Source organism: Anomaloglossus baeobatrachus, chromosome 2 (genome assembly GCF_048569485.1).
Source record: "Anomaloglossus baeobatrachus isolate aAnoBae1 chromosome 2, aAnoBae1.hap1, whole genome shotgun sequence".
NCBI lineage: Eukaryota > Metazoa > Chordata > Amphibia > Anura > Aromobatidae > Anomaloglossus > Anomaloglossus baeobatrachus.
In genome coordinates, this window is record NC_134354.1 from 548,179,001 (window position 1) to 548,195,848 (window position 16,848).

A 16,848-nucleotide genomic window follows, 5' to 3' on the forward strand; every position below is an offset into this window, starting at 1 on the left:
CGCAGCGATGCTGCTGCCCGAATCACTGCGTTCTAAGAAGTGACATGTAACTTCTTTCGTGCGGTTTGCATGCTGTCTATAGGGAAAGGCAGCATGCAGAGCGCATTAATCTGCCGGCACCATGCGCTTCAGAACGCAGCTGTTCAGCTGCGCTCTGAAGCGGACCTTTCCTGTGCGGTGCAGAGCGCACACGTGCGCACATAGCCTTAGACAGTACTTGTTATGACTATAGTGAGTACGAATAGTTAGGTACTCGCTCAACTCTATAAGGGACATTTAATTTTCAAAGAATAACTTCTCCACAAATGACATTGGAAAATCCGCTTGAACAGGCAAATTAGAATTTTGACTAATCTGCTCAGTTCTATAAATAATTGATTCTTAAATGATTACTCCAAAGGTGTCTAAATATAGCTATATGCATAAGCCACCAGTTGCCAACAGCTAGCAGCCTCCAAAATTCCAATAAGCATCTCCATCAGAAGAGGAAACAAGCCATTGGTAGCCACCTCTGATACATCTCTGCAATAAAAGGATGAGAAGTGCTAAACCCAATATTATACTCTGCAATCTCATCAGACCCCATGGCATAATAAACATAATATGTAAAAAATAAAAAAACCTTATACTCACCTTACTACTCTTCTTTCCCTCTCCTCCGCTTCTCACCGTCTCCCATTTATTCCTTATCACGTTCACATTGAAATCTGCTGTAGGAATCTGTGCAAGTGTGAAAAAAGGTCATGGCATCATAATGTTTTAATACATCCAATGACTTTGCTTGTGCATGCACGGAACCATCTCGGCCTCATCAGGACCGGATGTACCAATATAATATGAGGGGCTCAGGGATGTCAGAGCAAGTGAGTGGCAATCAGACAACCAGAAGATGTGGTGGCAAGGAGCAGGGTGGCCAGAAAGGTGATTGATGAGATGAGTATAAGGGGTTTTTTTTTTGTTTTGTTTTTTATAACATTTCATTGGCCCTTTATGGTACAGAAAAATGTCAGCTGCCATTTTGCTGAATATACAGGTGCATGTAACAATTTGGGCACCCCTGGTCAAAATGACTACTATTGTGGAAAGCTAAGCAAGTTGAAGGAGAAATAATCTCTGAAAGGCATAAGGTTAGATGACACATTTCCTTTGTATGTTAGGCAAAAAAAAAAAATAAAAAAAATCATCTTTTACATTTTTCAATTAACAAATAAGGCAAGTGGGCAGATGAAAAAGTTTTGGCAACCTGCATGGTTAGTACCTTGTAGCACCTAATGGCAGAAGATGTAAACTGCCCAAAGCCAAAAAGACTAATGCACTGCCAGGATGCAGCAAGACCTCCATTAAATGGAGACATCACAGGTGCAAAGGAAGATGGTAAAATTGCACACTTGTGGCTTGCATAGGTCACTGTTCACACATGCAGGTTCACAGTATCTGGTATGCCGCTTACATCTATTGTGATGAGGCGTAACTAATAGGCTGCATACGAGATACTGTGAGCCTGCATGTGTGAACAGTGACCTATGCAAGCCACAAGTGTGCAATTTTACCATCTTCCTTTCACCTGTGATGTCTCCATTTAATGGAGGTCTTGCTGCATCCTGGTAGTGCATTAGTCTTTTTGGCCAGGGCAGTTTACATGTTCTGCCATTAGTCTGTGAGTTTTTGTTTAATTTCTGGAGGATTTTTATTCCTCTTTTTGGTGTTTTTTATCTATGTATAAATATGATATATTAGTGTAGGGACCCACAAAAATGAGGATCCGTGACGTGGATTGTGGGCTTTCCGTACTATGGCCATATTACCTACCAATGCGTCATATATTTATTTATTTTTTTGCACAGAATACTTTATACAGGATGCAGCCAGGTCTCTTTATGTTAGGCCTTGCAAACTATACTCATGGATCCCTGCATGGAGCACATATTTAGTACTGGTACAGCCCGCTTGCTTCTATTGTGATGAGGCGTAACTAATAAGCTGCATACCAGATACTGTGAACCTGCATGTGTGAACAGTGACCTATGCAAGCCACAAGTGTGCAATTTTACCATCTTCCTTTGCACCTGTGATGTCTCCATTTAATGGAGGTCTTGCTGCATCCTGCCAGTGCATTAGTCTTTTGGGCATTGGGCAGTTTACATCTTCTGCCATTAGTCTGTGAGTTTTTGTTTAATTTCTGGAGGATTTTTATTCCTCTTTTTGGTGTTTTTTACCTTGTAGCACCTCTTTTGGCAAGTGTCATAGCTTGTAAAAGTTTTTTGTAGCCAGCAAAGGGTCTTTCAATTCTTGTTTGAGGGATGTTCACCCATTCTATCTGGAAAAGTCTTCCAGTTCTGTGTGATTCCTGGCTCATCTTGCATGCACTGCTCTATAGAGGTGTAGCCACAGATTTTCAATGATGTTCAGATCAGTGGACTGTGAGGGCCATTGTAAAACCTTTAACTTGCTCCTTTTGAGGTAATTCAATTGTGGATTTTTACCAGTGTTTAGGATTCTTTATCCATTTGTAGAAGCCATCCTCTTTTCAACTTCAACTTTTTTACCGATGGTGGTATGTTTACATAAACAATTTGTGGAAATTTCATTGAATCCATTCTTCTTCCTAGAATTCTGTTTTCTGTTGTCTCTTTGATCTTTGTGGCCAAAGAGTTTATGTTAACCTCATTGGGCCACAGGACTTGTCTCCAACCTTGTTTAGACATTCATACTTCTGATATTGAATTTTACGGTGAGGATGGAGGAGAGGTTTCCTTCTGATGACTTTTCCATGAAATCCATATTTGTGCAGGGGTCTCTGAACAGTGAAACAATGTCCTACATCTCCAGAGTCTGCTGAATCCTCCTAAAAGTCTTTTGCAGTCAAGCAGGGGTTTTAATTTGCTTCTCTAGCAATCCTACGAGCAACTTTCAAAGAAATTTTGTTTGGTCTTCCAGACCTTATCCTGACCTCTGCTGTTCATTTTAACTGCAATTTCTTAATTACATTTCAAACTGAGGATAGGGCAACTTGAAAACGCTTTGCTATCTTCTTTTAGCTTTTGTGGGCCTCCGGCATTTTCATTTTCAGAGCGCTAGGCAGCTGCGTAGAAGAAATCATGGCAGCTGTTTTTGGCACAAGGTTAGAGTAGGTTGGGTTTTATAAAGGTTTGAAATTTACAAGAACTACTCAAAGATTCATGAAAACATATAATCTTTATTGGAACATACCAAAAATATAAAATACAAATTACATGCTAATAATCCACAAAACAAAGTACAGTGATGGGGAATGACATGAAAGGAACAGCAGGACCGGTAAAATAATTAATGTAAAAAAGGTGATGTGGTAAAATTATGACTAGAGTAATATAGATGGTGAATATCCAGGTATACTAAATAGTCTCCGCCTAAGAAAATATAAATATGTACAGTATAATATCACAATCAATATAAATGATAAATAGTACCCAAAGGAATTAATCAAATGATGTTAGGGTGATTGAAGAAGGAAGAGACGATGAATACACTAGGATAAACTTACGCTATAAAAATGAATCAGCCATAAACATAAGCATCGTATTCATAGGTGGTTTTGAAAAATGCTGGGCATATTAACATAAACTCACCCCTAATAATAATTAACACGGCATCCACACTACACAAACGGCATCCGGAAAGAGGAAGTAAATGATGAGTCAACCGCGCATGCGTGGGCAAACCTCAAATAACCTCCTCCGGAACAAAAAGCCGATGGAGGTCCACCTGGAACTTTTTGTTCCGGAGGAGGTTATTTGAAGTTGCCCCACGCATGCGCGGTTGACTCATCATTTACTTCTTCTTTCTGGACGCCGTTTGTGTAGTGTAGATGCCGTGTTAATTATTATTAGGGGTGAATTTATGTTAAAATGTCCCGCATTTTTCAAAACCACCTATGAATACAATGCTTGCATTATCCCCTGACTGTTTATTGGTTGAATTCTGCATTACATATTATGCGCATTAATTAATTAATTTAAATTTGGCTATAAAAACCTACCCTGTCTTCATTATTGTACACGCCCTTGGAGAAAGCCACAGCGAAACGCATCAGGGTGTTTCATTGGTAAGGAGTCCCAGCATGTGTACCGTTTTTTTTATAAATTACAATGTTTGTGGCTGATTCATTTTTATAGAGTAAGTTTATCCTGGTGTATTCATCGTCTCTTCCTTCTTCAATCACTGTAACATAATTTGATTAATTCATTTGGGTACTATTTATTATTTATATTGATTGTCATATTATACTGTACACCTTTATATTTTCTTAGGAGGAAACTTTTTAGTATACCTGGATATTCACCATCTATATTATTCTAGTCATAATTTTACCACATCATCTTTTTTACATTAATTATTTTACCGGTCCTGCTGTTCCTTTCATGTCATTCCCCATCACTGTGCATTGTTTTGTGGATTATTAGCATGATCCACGTAGGAGAAAGAATGGCAACACTCACTGATGCTCAGAAGGCAGTGATTTATTTTACAGGAAAGACGGGTACATGTGCAAGGGGAGGTGAGGGGAGGCTATAGACGTACGTCTATAGCCTCCCCTCACCTCCCTCTGCACATGTACCGTTTTTTTCTGCAAAAGAAATCACCGCCTTCTAAGCATCAGTGAGTGCTGCCATTCTTTCTCCTATGTGGATCTATATCTTGGACTTACTACCTGGATTGTGCACCTGTTGCTGAGCGGTAAAGGAGGGATAGATGAATTGGGAATCACCAGCAGGAACAGCAGTGCCCGACTTTCTCTCTGTTTTTCTTTGTGAACGGATTATTAGCATGTAATTTGTATTTTATATTTTTGGTATGTTCCAATAAAGATTACATATTTTTATGAATCTTTGAGTAGTTCTTGTAGGTTTACATTCATGTCACTGTGGATTACTCTTTCTGATTAGTCAGGTGGCTCATTGTTTTGAGTAGTGACCAAAATTGTATGTTTTCTTTTTAAAGCTCTGAAATTTGCATCACCTGGCCTTTCCTAATGATGATAGTGAATATACAATAACCATAACAGGCTAATTGATGTCTGAAACATTGGTCAAAGTTATCTGAGTGCACAAATCTCCAAGGGTGTCCAAACTTCTGCCTACCCATTTTGTAATTTTTAAAATGTAAAAGATTAAATATTTTTTGACTAAAATACAAAGGAAATTTGTCATCTTTAACTTGATGCCTTTAAGAGATCATTTCATCTTAAACTTGCTTAAATATTCACAATACCGGAAATTTTGACCAGGGGTGCGAACATTTTGCATGCCACTGTAAGTGAATTACATTTTTTTTTTTTAGAAATCAATTCCATTTGAATATATTCGCTCAGCTCCAATTTGTTCTAAGAGAATAAAGGCAATTGGAAGAGCCTAATGAAGCCAACAAAGACATTCACTTTTGTATAAACAATCATCTAAAATGGAATTAAGTCAAATTTGCATAAAAGCTCCTCTGCTGTCACTAAAATTGCACAGGGGACCTATATAATTACAGGTGATGCCCTATTAAAGTGAATGGACATAATAAAGGGTGTCCCTCACTAAGACCACCCCACCATGCTTTCTATCTGAGCTAGAACAGAGAAGCACAAGTGACCCGCCCCAGGGCCGTGGGGTACTCGGTTCCGGGTGTTGGTTAATGGGATTATGTCACGGGGGCCTGTGCCCGGTTCTGTGGCCCTGGTGGTCGCTGAAAGTCAATAAATAAGAAAAATAAAAAAAAAATAAATAAAATAAATAAAAAAAATAATAAAGAAAAAAATAAATAAATAAATAAATAAATAAATAAATAAATAAAATTATTTCGTGACGCCACCTACAGTTCCAGTATGGTTACTGGGGCTGCAGGTCAGACCTCTGGTGTGATGGTTAGGCAGCCAGTTGTTTACGCTTCCCGTAGGTGAAGCGGGGTCCCCAGGGCAGTTTTAGTAGTACACAGATATGGCGGTTTTTCTTCACAGCCTTTTCAACTGTCACTTTAGTGCAGCAGCCTATGGCTCCACAGATGAAGAAATAAAGTGCATCACACCAATTCATTAACTCTGACCAGATTTTACTTGCAGGTGTTAAAAAGGGGTTCAGTTTCTGATGTTACAGTTTTTGGTGATCTGAGAACAGTTCAGGATCTCTGCACCAGGTTAGTTGTGTGGGCTCCCTGGTTCGCTGTGTTTCTCCTTGGTACTAGGCTGCCTGTAGCTATACCTTGTCCCTCTCTCACTGTCTTCACCTGTATGGCAGGCGGCGGGAGCTTCTCTAAGGGGTACTGCTGTACTCACTGCGATCCCTAAGCTCTGTGTAGCGACTTTGCCTTCAGGTGCTGCTGCGGCCAGGAGATCTGCAGTCTCCCTGGCCCCCGGTCTTTATTGCTGGGCAGATTAGATCCCTCACAATCTCGGACGCCGGTGTCCGATAATCAGCGCTGTTCCTTGGGGATGAACCGGTCTGGCTCCACCTCCCCGGTCACTCCTCTTTTGCCTCACTCTTGATCCCTCAGGCGGTCACACAGTTACTTGTGCGGGCTAAGCACTGCCCTCTCCATTTTGATGTCTCCCCTCACTCTCTGCTCGCACAGTCTCCTTTTCTCCAACTCTCAACTGTCTCTCTGACTCCGCCTCCAAACCTGGCTTTAAAGGGGACCTCACCTGAATTCGACTTGTAGAGCTCCCCCTCCAGGCTTGGAGTGGAAATGTTGTATGTGGGATTACCTGATGTGGAGATCCTTCCCTGCCCAGGTACAGGTATATTTGTGGCAACTGAACCCTGGGGTGCCACATTCCCACTTAGTTAAATTCAGTACTCCTGGACTGGAAACACAAACTTATAAAACATTAGCAACAATAAAGAGTAGTACAAAGTCTTAAAAAAATAAAAATTACAAAAACCAATAAAACAGAAAAATGCAGTCCTTCCGCTGCAAAATGTGAGTATGGTATATATAAGAACGTTTTTGACCACTACCAGTTCTGTGGTCCATTGGTCCATAAAAGTTCAAGAAGATGCAAAAGTTCATGCAAAAAGTCCTGCAGGCTCAACACGCTTGACGGTTACGCATTTACTTAGTTGCAATAAACAAATAAATAAAATATTTTTACATTTTACTAACTACTACACTTTCTATTTAATATTCTTCTATATAACGGGACGGGGGCTGACAAAAGTTGCTACGGCTAGACCTACGTAATGCCTGTGTCACAACTGGTCGGTGCAGTGTACTGGTACCTAGTGGTGGTGCTATGCGTGCACTATCTACTAGTCTGCATGAGGATCTACGCAATATTGGTATGCGTGAATGTTGTCTTAGTCTTACCATAGGACTGGCAGGATCCCCAATAGCAGGGTTCTCTAGTTCTGCTGCGACAGGTAGTTCTTCTGAAACGTTGACCGGTTCTTCCAGTCTTTCTGGGACTTGTACTGGTTGAGCGCCAGTCAATAATGGTATAATTATGGCTCCATTGTACTGAGGCCAACTTTCAGGAAAATCACCAAGTACTGTTCTTATCATCTTCTCTTTCTTTTCCTCTTTAGGTTGAGGTATACAGGGGATTACTTCTTTTTGCTTCAACTGTTCAGGACATTTTTTAAGGTGGTCTCTAGAAACTGCCGCTGACGTTTTTCCCTTATCCTTGCTGATTAAGCAGATTTTCCTGTTGTCAAATTTAGAGGGCAATACTGTGTATGGTTCTGCTTCCCACTGGTCATCAAGCTTATGGGTCTTTCTTTTTCTTTTTAGAACCATCTCTCCACGTATTAAAGGAGCAGCTGGTGCATTCTTGTTATAATCTTTCTCTTGCCTTTCTCTAATTTGGTCTAGGCTTCTTTCTACGCACTCCTGTACCTTTTTGTACTGCTCTTGGCGCTTAGTGTCCCAATCAGCTTCAGGTGAACTGGTTACAGGAACAACAATTCCCATTTCTAAGTCAACTGGTAACTTCCCGGGTCTTGCTCTCATCAAGTATGCTGGTGTGCAATTGGTGGAACTCACAGGGATGTTGTTGTACATGTCCACTAAATCAGGCAACTTCTCTGGCCACATGCTTCTTTCTTCCAAGGGCAAGGTTTTCAACAGGTCTATAACAACCTGGTTCATTTTCTCACACATGCCGTTTGTCTGTGGGTGATTTGGTGTGCTTCAGATTTTCTTACATCCATACAGGTTGCAAAACCCCTGGAACACTTCAGCTTCGAACGCAGAACCTTGATCCGTCAACACCTGTTCCGGGTAGCCATGTGGTCTGCAGAAGTAGGCTTGAAAGGTTCTCGCTGCGGTTCTTGCTGTCAAGTCCTTTACAGGTACTACCACCAGAAACCGGGAATAGTGGTCCACCATAGTGAGGGCATACGTATAACCGGATCTACTGGGTGTCAATTTCACATGGTCCAAGGCTACAAGTTCCAGTGGCTGCTTGGTGACAATTGGTTGTAGTGGAGCTCTTTGACTGTCACGATCCTTTCTTCTCAGGTTGCATGGGCCACAGTTTCGGCACCAGTTCTCAAGCCAACCCAATAGAATCTGTTGCGTAACAGTACCTCAAGCTTCTTCCACCCGAAGTGTCCTGCTCTGTCATGGTACGCCTCTAGCACCATCTGAACATTTCTCTTCGGTACCACTATTTGCCACACCCTCTCATAGGTTAGGGGGTTGATGTAATGTCTGCATAGCCTACCCCTTTAGATGAACAATCTGCTCTTTTCCTTCCACAGGTGCTGCGCTTCCGGTGGGGCATCTGGGCTAAGACTTGAGTCTGGTTGGATTATTAGCTCTTTAACTAGGCGAACAGCCGGATCGCTTTCTTGCGTTTCCTCCCACCCATGGTAAGGTAATAGGTTCAGCGTGGCCTCTTGGCGTTTGCCTTTAACACCTTGGTTACACTGGGATGCACTGTTGCGGTGAAAAGCCGGCAGCTCTATCTCTTCTAGCTCATCCGAGTCTTCTCCTGCATCTGGTAAATGGGGCATTCTCGACAATGCATCAGCGTTGGCGTTTTTGCGGCCTGCCCGATATTTGATGGTGAAGTCATAGTTTGACAAACGGGCCATCCATCGCTGCTCTAGTGCACCTAGCTTTGCGGAGTCCAAGTGAGTAAGCGGGTTGTTATCCGTAAATATGGTAAACTTCGCAGCCGCCAGGTAGTGCTTGAACCGTTCAGTGACGGCCCAGACTAAGGCCAGGAATTCCAGCTTGAACGAACTGTAGTTTTCCGGGTTTCTCTCAGTAGGATGGAGCTTCCTGCTTGCAAAGGCAATTACACGTTCTTTGCCATTCTGCACCTGCAACAGCACAGCTCCCAATCCCACATTACTGGCATCTGTGTACAGCACGAATGGCAGATTATAATCAGGGTAGGCCAGGATTTCCTCACCGGTCAGGGCCCACTTCATGTGCTTGAAGGAGTCTTCTTCTTTCTCACCCCATTCAAATGGAGGGCCGGAGGTCTTGCCCTTTTTGGTCTGGCCTACCAAGAGATCTTGCGAAGGCGCCGCTATTTTCGTGAAGTCCTTTATGAACCTCCTGTAGTATCCTACCAGCCCCAAGAACTGACGCACCTCTTTGACGGTTGTTGGCTTTGGCCAGTCTCTGATAGCAGTGACCTTTTCAGGGTCTGGTGCCACACCATCCGCACTGACCACATGCCCAAGATACTGAACCTTTGGCTTCAGCAAATGGCATTTTGAAGGCTTTAGTTTCATACCAAACTTTGACAATGCTTCAAACACCTCGGCCAGGTGCTCCAGATGTTCCTCATACGTCTTGGAATACACGATGACGTCATCAAGATATATCAGTACAGTCTCGAAGTTTCGGTGCCCCAGGCAACACTCCATCAGCCTTTGGAACGTGTCGGGTGCATTGCAGAGTCCAAACGGCATGCTGTTGAACTCGCACAGACCCATCGGCGTTGTGAATGCGGTCTTCTCTCGATCTTCTTCTGCCATGGAAACCTGCCAATACCCACTGGTAAGATCTAAGGTGGAAAAGAAATTAGCAGCTTTCAGTGCAGCAAGTGATTCCTCAATGCGGGGCAACGGGTAAGCATCCTTGTGTGTTATGCGGTTTATCTGCTTAAAGTCAACGCACATCCTCATTGTGCCATCTTTCTTTCTTACCAGGACAAGTGGGGCTGACCAGGGGCTACAACTATCTCTAATAACCCCAGCTTCCTTCATTTCCCGTAACATATCTTTAGCACACTGATAGTGAGCTGGTGGTATAGGCCTGCATCTCTCTTTTATAGGTGGATGGTCTCCCGTGGGTATGCGATGGTGTACCCCTTTTATACGCCCAAAGTCTAATGGATGCTTACTAAAGACCCGTTCATATTCCTTCACCACCCGATAAACTCCGTGCCTTTGGTAAGAAAAGGTGGAATCAGTGCCGACATGCAGCTTCTGACACCAGTCCTCCAGCTGTCCCTTGGAGCTGTTGTCCTCCGCCTGGTCGGACGGGGTCAAGGGTTCCACTGCCTGAATTGAGTTGTTGTTGACAGTGAACAACTTGGCAACAGTAGCATATCTGGGTAACTTGACCTCTTCCTCTCCACAGTTTAAAACTCGTACAGGTACCCTCCCTTTGCGTACATCAAATATCACCCTGGCTGTCAGGACTGTGGGCCCACTATCTGAGTACATGGGCTCTACCATTGCCTGGTAATCCCACCCTCTGAGGCCTATAGCTGCCCGACACCAAATCATCACTTCACTTCTTGGGGGTAACACAATGGGGAATGAGTCGCTTACCCGTACACTGCCGATTTCTCCACCAGACAACTCTACCTGTTGTCTCTGCAGAAGGGCTTTGATTTCCTTCTGTAGGACCCTCTGCTGCCCGATGCTGGCAGTTTTTGCAACCTGCTGGAGCAAGAAAAGAACTTCTCCTAGACAATTTTCAACAACATTAGTACCTAATATCATTGTTGGATTTCTTTCACGACAATCAGTATCCACCACAATAAGTCCTTGGCCCTTTAGCTCCTCCCTCCCCACCTTTATCGTCACCTCCTTGTACCCTACTTGTGATACCGGCTGTCCATTAGCAGCATATATAGTAAGGTCTGGGTCTGGGCGAGTGAGCTCAGAATCGGCCCAAAATCTTTTGTAAAGGATATGCGGGATCGTCGTCACCTGTGAGCCAGTGTCCAATAGAGCAAGTGTGGGAATGCCATCTAGCACGATAGATAGGAATGGTCGTCCTCCCACATATCTATCGCGCCAGTTCGATGGGCCTGGTTGTTTTATTCCTGGTGGCCGGCCCGCTGCCCCAGGAGTTGCTGGTTTAAAGGACATGACCTGGCAAAGTGGCCCGCTTCGTTACAACGGCGGCAGATAGGTTGTTCTGACAAGTCGTAGCGGTCGTTGGGTCTTCCTCTGGGCGGTGGGTTCCTCCTTCCTCGCATCCATGGGATTTCCTCAGGGTTGTCAGCCAACTGGATCCTCTCCGACGACTGTGGTTTCTGCTGGAGTTGCATGGCCTTTAGCAGCATGGCCACATCTTTTGTCAGCTGCTGTACCTGGAAACGCAAGTCATCAGAGGCACCAGGTATTACAGTCTGTCCATTGATTTCTGCTGGAGTTAAGGAAAGGGACGCCACTTCTGAGGGAGAGGTGATGGCTTGTCGCGGTTGAGGTGCGGGGTCTGTAGTCACAGGGACTCGCAGTGCTCTAATGGCCTGGTTCTTCAGAGTTACAAAGTTTAGACTCGGATGCTCCATGACCCATAGGCGCAGCTGTGTTTGATGAATTGGTGAATGTAGCCCCTCAAGAAACTGTTCAATTAACATTTTATCTGTCTCTCTTGCACTTTCAGGGTCTACCTGCTTTACAGCCTGCAGCGCCTCCTGAGGTTCAATGCATAATCCCGTATGCTATCCTGCGGTCTTTGTTTGCAGTTGTAAAACCTCATTCTTTAGCTGGGGTCACACTAAACGACAGTGACAACGACGTCGCTGTTACGTCACCATTTTCTGTGACGTAGCAGCGACCTTGTAAGTCGCTGTTATGATCGCTGTTTAGCTGTCAAACACAGCAGCCGAAGCAGCGATCATAACGTCGCTACATGTGCAGAGAGCAGGGACACACTGAGCGCTGGCTCCCTGCTCTCCTAGCTACCGTACACATTGGGTTAATTAACCCGATATGTACTGCAGCTACATGTCACAGTGCAGAGAGCAGGGAGCCGCGCACACTGCTTACCGCTGGCTCCTTGCTCTCCTAGCTACAGTACACATCGGGTTAATTACACGATGTGTACTGTAGCTACATGTGCAGAGAGCAGGAGCCGGCGCTGGCAGCAAGAGCGGCGGAGGCTGGTAACGAAGGTAAATATCGGGTAACCACCTTGGTTACCCGATGTTTACCTTGGTTACAGCTTACCGCAGCTGCCAGACGCTGGCTCCTGCTCGCTTCATTTCGTCGCTCTCTCGCTGTCACACACAGTGATCTGTGCGTCACAGCGGAAGAGCGACGACCAAAAATGAAGCTGGACATTCAGCAACGAGCGGCGACCTCACAGCAGGGGCCAGCTCGTTGCTGGATGACACACACAGCGACAGCGACGGGACGTCGCTGCAACGTCATAGAAAATGGTGACGTAGCAGCGACGTCGTTGTCGTTGTCGCTGTGTGTGACATCACCATTAGCTCAGCTACAGTACGAGTTTCAAAAGCAGCTTTTAAATTAGCAAATATCTGGGTTATTGTCCTTTTATCTGTATTCAGCCAGGATTTAACCTCTCGCTCTGCTGCACCCGTCAGTTGCCCCAGCAAAACAGACACTTTTTGCTTGTCAGTCATAGAGTATATATCCAGGAAATTGCACATCTTTTCTCTAAATTCAGCTAGGGTATTGGGTTCCCCAGCATATTGCGGTAACCATGCTGCCCCTGGGACATACGGCAGAGCAAGCGGCATGATCGGGGCTACAGCTTCAGGTGCTGCAGCTGCTCCAGCGGCATCAGCATTGCTTTGCATCTCCATCCTCACTGTGGCGCAGTTAGTTTTTCAAATGCTCAAAATGGCGGCAAAGTTCAGTTATTATTAAACAGTTTTCAAGGCACACGTTACCCAGGGTTACTGGGCCTTGTCCAGATCCTGTTCGTGACGCCAAAAGCTGACCCGCCTCAGGGCCGTGGGGTACTCGGTTCCGGGTGTTGGTTAATGGGATTATGTCACGGGGGCCTGTGCCCGGTTCCGTGGCCCTGGTGGTCGCTGAAAGTCAATAAATAATAAAAATAAAATAAAAAAATAAAATAAATAAAAAAAATATTAAAGAAAAAAATAAATAAATAAATAAATAAAAGTATTTTGTGACGCCACCTTCGGTTCCAGTATGTACTGGGGCTGCAGGTCAGACCTCTGGGGTGATGGTTAGGCAGCCAGTTGTTTACGCTTCCCGTAGGTGAAGCGGGGTCCCCAGGGCAGTTTTAGTAGTACACAGATATGGCGGTTTTTCTTCACAGCCTTTTCAACTGTCACTTTAGTGCAGCTGCCTATGGCTCCTCAGATGAAGAAATAAAGTGCGTCACACCAATTCATTAACTCTGACCAGATTTTACTTGCAGGTGTTAAAAAGGGGTTCAGTTTCTGATGTTACAGTTTTTGGTGATCTGGGAACAGTTCAGGATCTCTGCACCAGGTTAGTTGTGTGGCCTCCCTGCTGCGCTGTGTTTCTCCTTGGTACTAGGCTGCCTGTAGCTATACCTTGTCCCTCTCTCACTGTCTTCACCTGTATGGCAGGCGGCGGGAGCTTCTCTAAGGGGCACTGCTGTACTCACTGCGATCCCTAAGCTCTGTGTAGCGGCTTTGCTTTCAGGTGCTGCTGCGGCCAGGAGATCTGCAGTCTCCCTAGCCCCCGGTCTTTATTGCTGGGCAGATTAGATCCCTCACAATCTCGGACGCCGGTGTCCGATAATCAGCGCTGTTCCTTGGGGATGAACCGGTCTGGCTCCACCTCCCCGGTCACTTCTCTTTTGCCTCACTCTTGATCCCTCAGGCGGTCACACAGTTACTTGTGCGGGCTAAGCACTGCCCTCTCCATTTTGATGTCTCCCCTCACTCTCTGCTCGCACAGTCTCCTTTTCTCCAACTCTCAACTGTCTCTCTGACTCCACCTCCAAACCTGGCTTTAAAGGGGACCTCACCTGAACTCGACTTGTAGAGCTCCCCCTCCAGGCTTGGAGTGGAAATGTTGTATGTGGGATTACCTGATGTGGAGATCCTTCCCTGCCCAGGTACAGATATATTTGTGGTAACTGAACCCTGGGGTGCCACACAAGCATCTTCCATTCTGGCTGACTCCAACCATCCTTGTATTACCACATTTAGCATTCAGATGTCTGGCACCTGAGGATTTATACGCTATTTCAGCTACTGTCTTATAATATAGAAAAGTGTGTAAAATCTAATTTTTATGCATAAAACCTCAGGTGGAAAAAGAAAACAAAATGTAAAACTAATAGATAAAGAGTAGAGATGAGCCACCACCCTAGTGTTTGAGTTCGGTTCATTGAACTTTGGGTGTGTTCATCGAACGTTCGTCGAACGTTTGGCGAACACTTTCGAACACCTTCAAACACCATTGAAAACAATGGCAGGCAAACACATACACACATGCACAAACATGCACGCACACACACATGTTATGCTCACCTTACCTTCCATTCTATCGCCAGCCTCTTGGGACTTGCAGTTCGCTGGTACAAGATGTGTATCGGGTAACCATCGCAACCGATGCCGGAACTTCTGCTGACAGAGCGCTGACGTCAAATGCAGGAGCCGCTTGCCTCTGATTGGCCTGAGCGCTGCTTTTGAGTAACGTCTGACAGAGGAAGTTCCTCCCTTGTCGGGATGGTTACCTAATACACATCCTGTAGCGGCGAACTACGTGTATCAGGTAACCATCGCAACAAGGGAGGAACTTCCTCTGTCAGGCGCTACTCAAAGGATGCGCGCTGGACAATAAGAGGCAAGCGGCTCCTGCCTTTGACGTCAGCGCTATGGCAGCAGACGTTCCGGCATCGGTCGCGATGGTTACTCGATACACATCTTGTACCGGCGAACTGCAAGTCCCAGGAGGCCGGTGATGGAACGGAAGGTAAGGTGAGCATAATATGTGTGTGTGCGTGTATGTTTGTGTATGTTTGTGTGTGTTTGTGTGTGTTTGTGCATGTGTGGAATGGTAAAATAGGGGACCAGGATAGGACATTTAACAAGTTGTGGAAGGAATTGTCTGCATTGCAATGATTTCCTATGGGAAATCTTGGTTTGCTAAACGAGTAATTTGGTTAACAAACACACTCCCAGAACGTATTGTTCTCGTTAACCAAGGTTCCACTGTATTAACATTGAATGACAGTATTACTGTGAAAATCCAGTTACGCTTTTGGTGATCAAACCGTTATCGAACATAACCTCCAACTGTCGAACTTGAAGCTTATTGTTCGCGTTCGTCGAACGACTCGAACATCGCCTAAAACACGTCGAATTTGAGATTGGCGAACAGTTCGATTCGAACATCATCTCTTCCACCAGCTTTTTATATGAAGTATAGAACAAAATATGTTTCAGGTCTGCCAATAATACCAAAGCTTAGTAAGCGGCATCACACAATGATAATTGCCCTAAAAGACAGTTTAGCGACTTTAGGTAGCCACCAGCATTTGCTGCTATAATGCTAGATTATTTTAACAGTTCTGTAGCCAGGCTAGTGATTATATTTCCATGGCAAGTAGAATGTCAAACTGTGCTCTATGAAGATCTCAAATGATGAGGCTGACAGCAGACTCGTACTATTGCCATGCTATCATAGAAACCATATCATGACATGCAAGTAAATGATTCATGTCTACTCAAGCATATATTTGACAGATAAGTCTGTCACAAGATCCTGCACATGCTATTATATACATTATATATAGTATTTTTATCCTCTTCATAGTTCTTATGATGAAACGTTTTTACAACATACTATGGCTATGTAGCAGCAGTAAGAGAAGCTTCAGTTTTCCTCGTGTGCTTGATCAGTCAGCACCGGCTACTTCAGGTAACCTTCCCCATTGTGTGCACTATTGAGACACAAACTACTGAAACAACTTAGAGGAGGCTTTAGAAAATTACTTACAAAGTCAAGTAGCTTCAAATGTCACCTGGATATCATTCATTTTGATCAAGCAATTTATCAAAACACATATATTAGTGCAGCAACTGACTGTCTATGTGGACTATACCTTGCCCTGGCCATGCAAGACCACAATGCACTTTATGTTGTATATAATAGGATTCATAAACTACTGTAAGTAGTAATTAAACAATTCAATATCACAAGAACACTTTTTTGTATTTATACTAGATGCTTTTGTGTAACATTTTTGTAGTTACAGACAGTGCTAGGCAAAAAATATAGGCAGTGTGCAAAAACATCCTGAAAACAAAGAATTAACAAAATGCAAAGTGAAAAAACAAAAGAGAAGTCTAAATCAATCAGTAGTTGGTGTGACCACCCTTTACCATCAAAACAACATCAAAGTATCAATTTTTCTAGTTACACTACCCATTTTTAAAGAAACTTGGTGGGGAGGTACTTGGTGGGGAGGTTGTTCCAAGCAACTCAGAAAATTAAGCACATATCTAGTTTGTGGTCGCAATTCTTAAAATAATTCTTTGACATTTTGGACATTAGATGGTTATAGCTGGACTCACTGGTTGCTATCAGTTCCAAGCTGATGGCACTGCTGGACAGCTTATGATTTTGAAGTGACGTAAACATAATATGTTTTTCATCTACTACACTGTTTTCTTGGCTTTAAAGCTGGGTTTACACACTGCAACATCGCAAACGA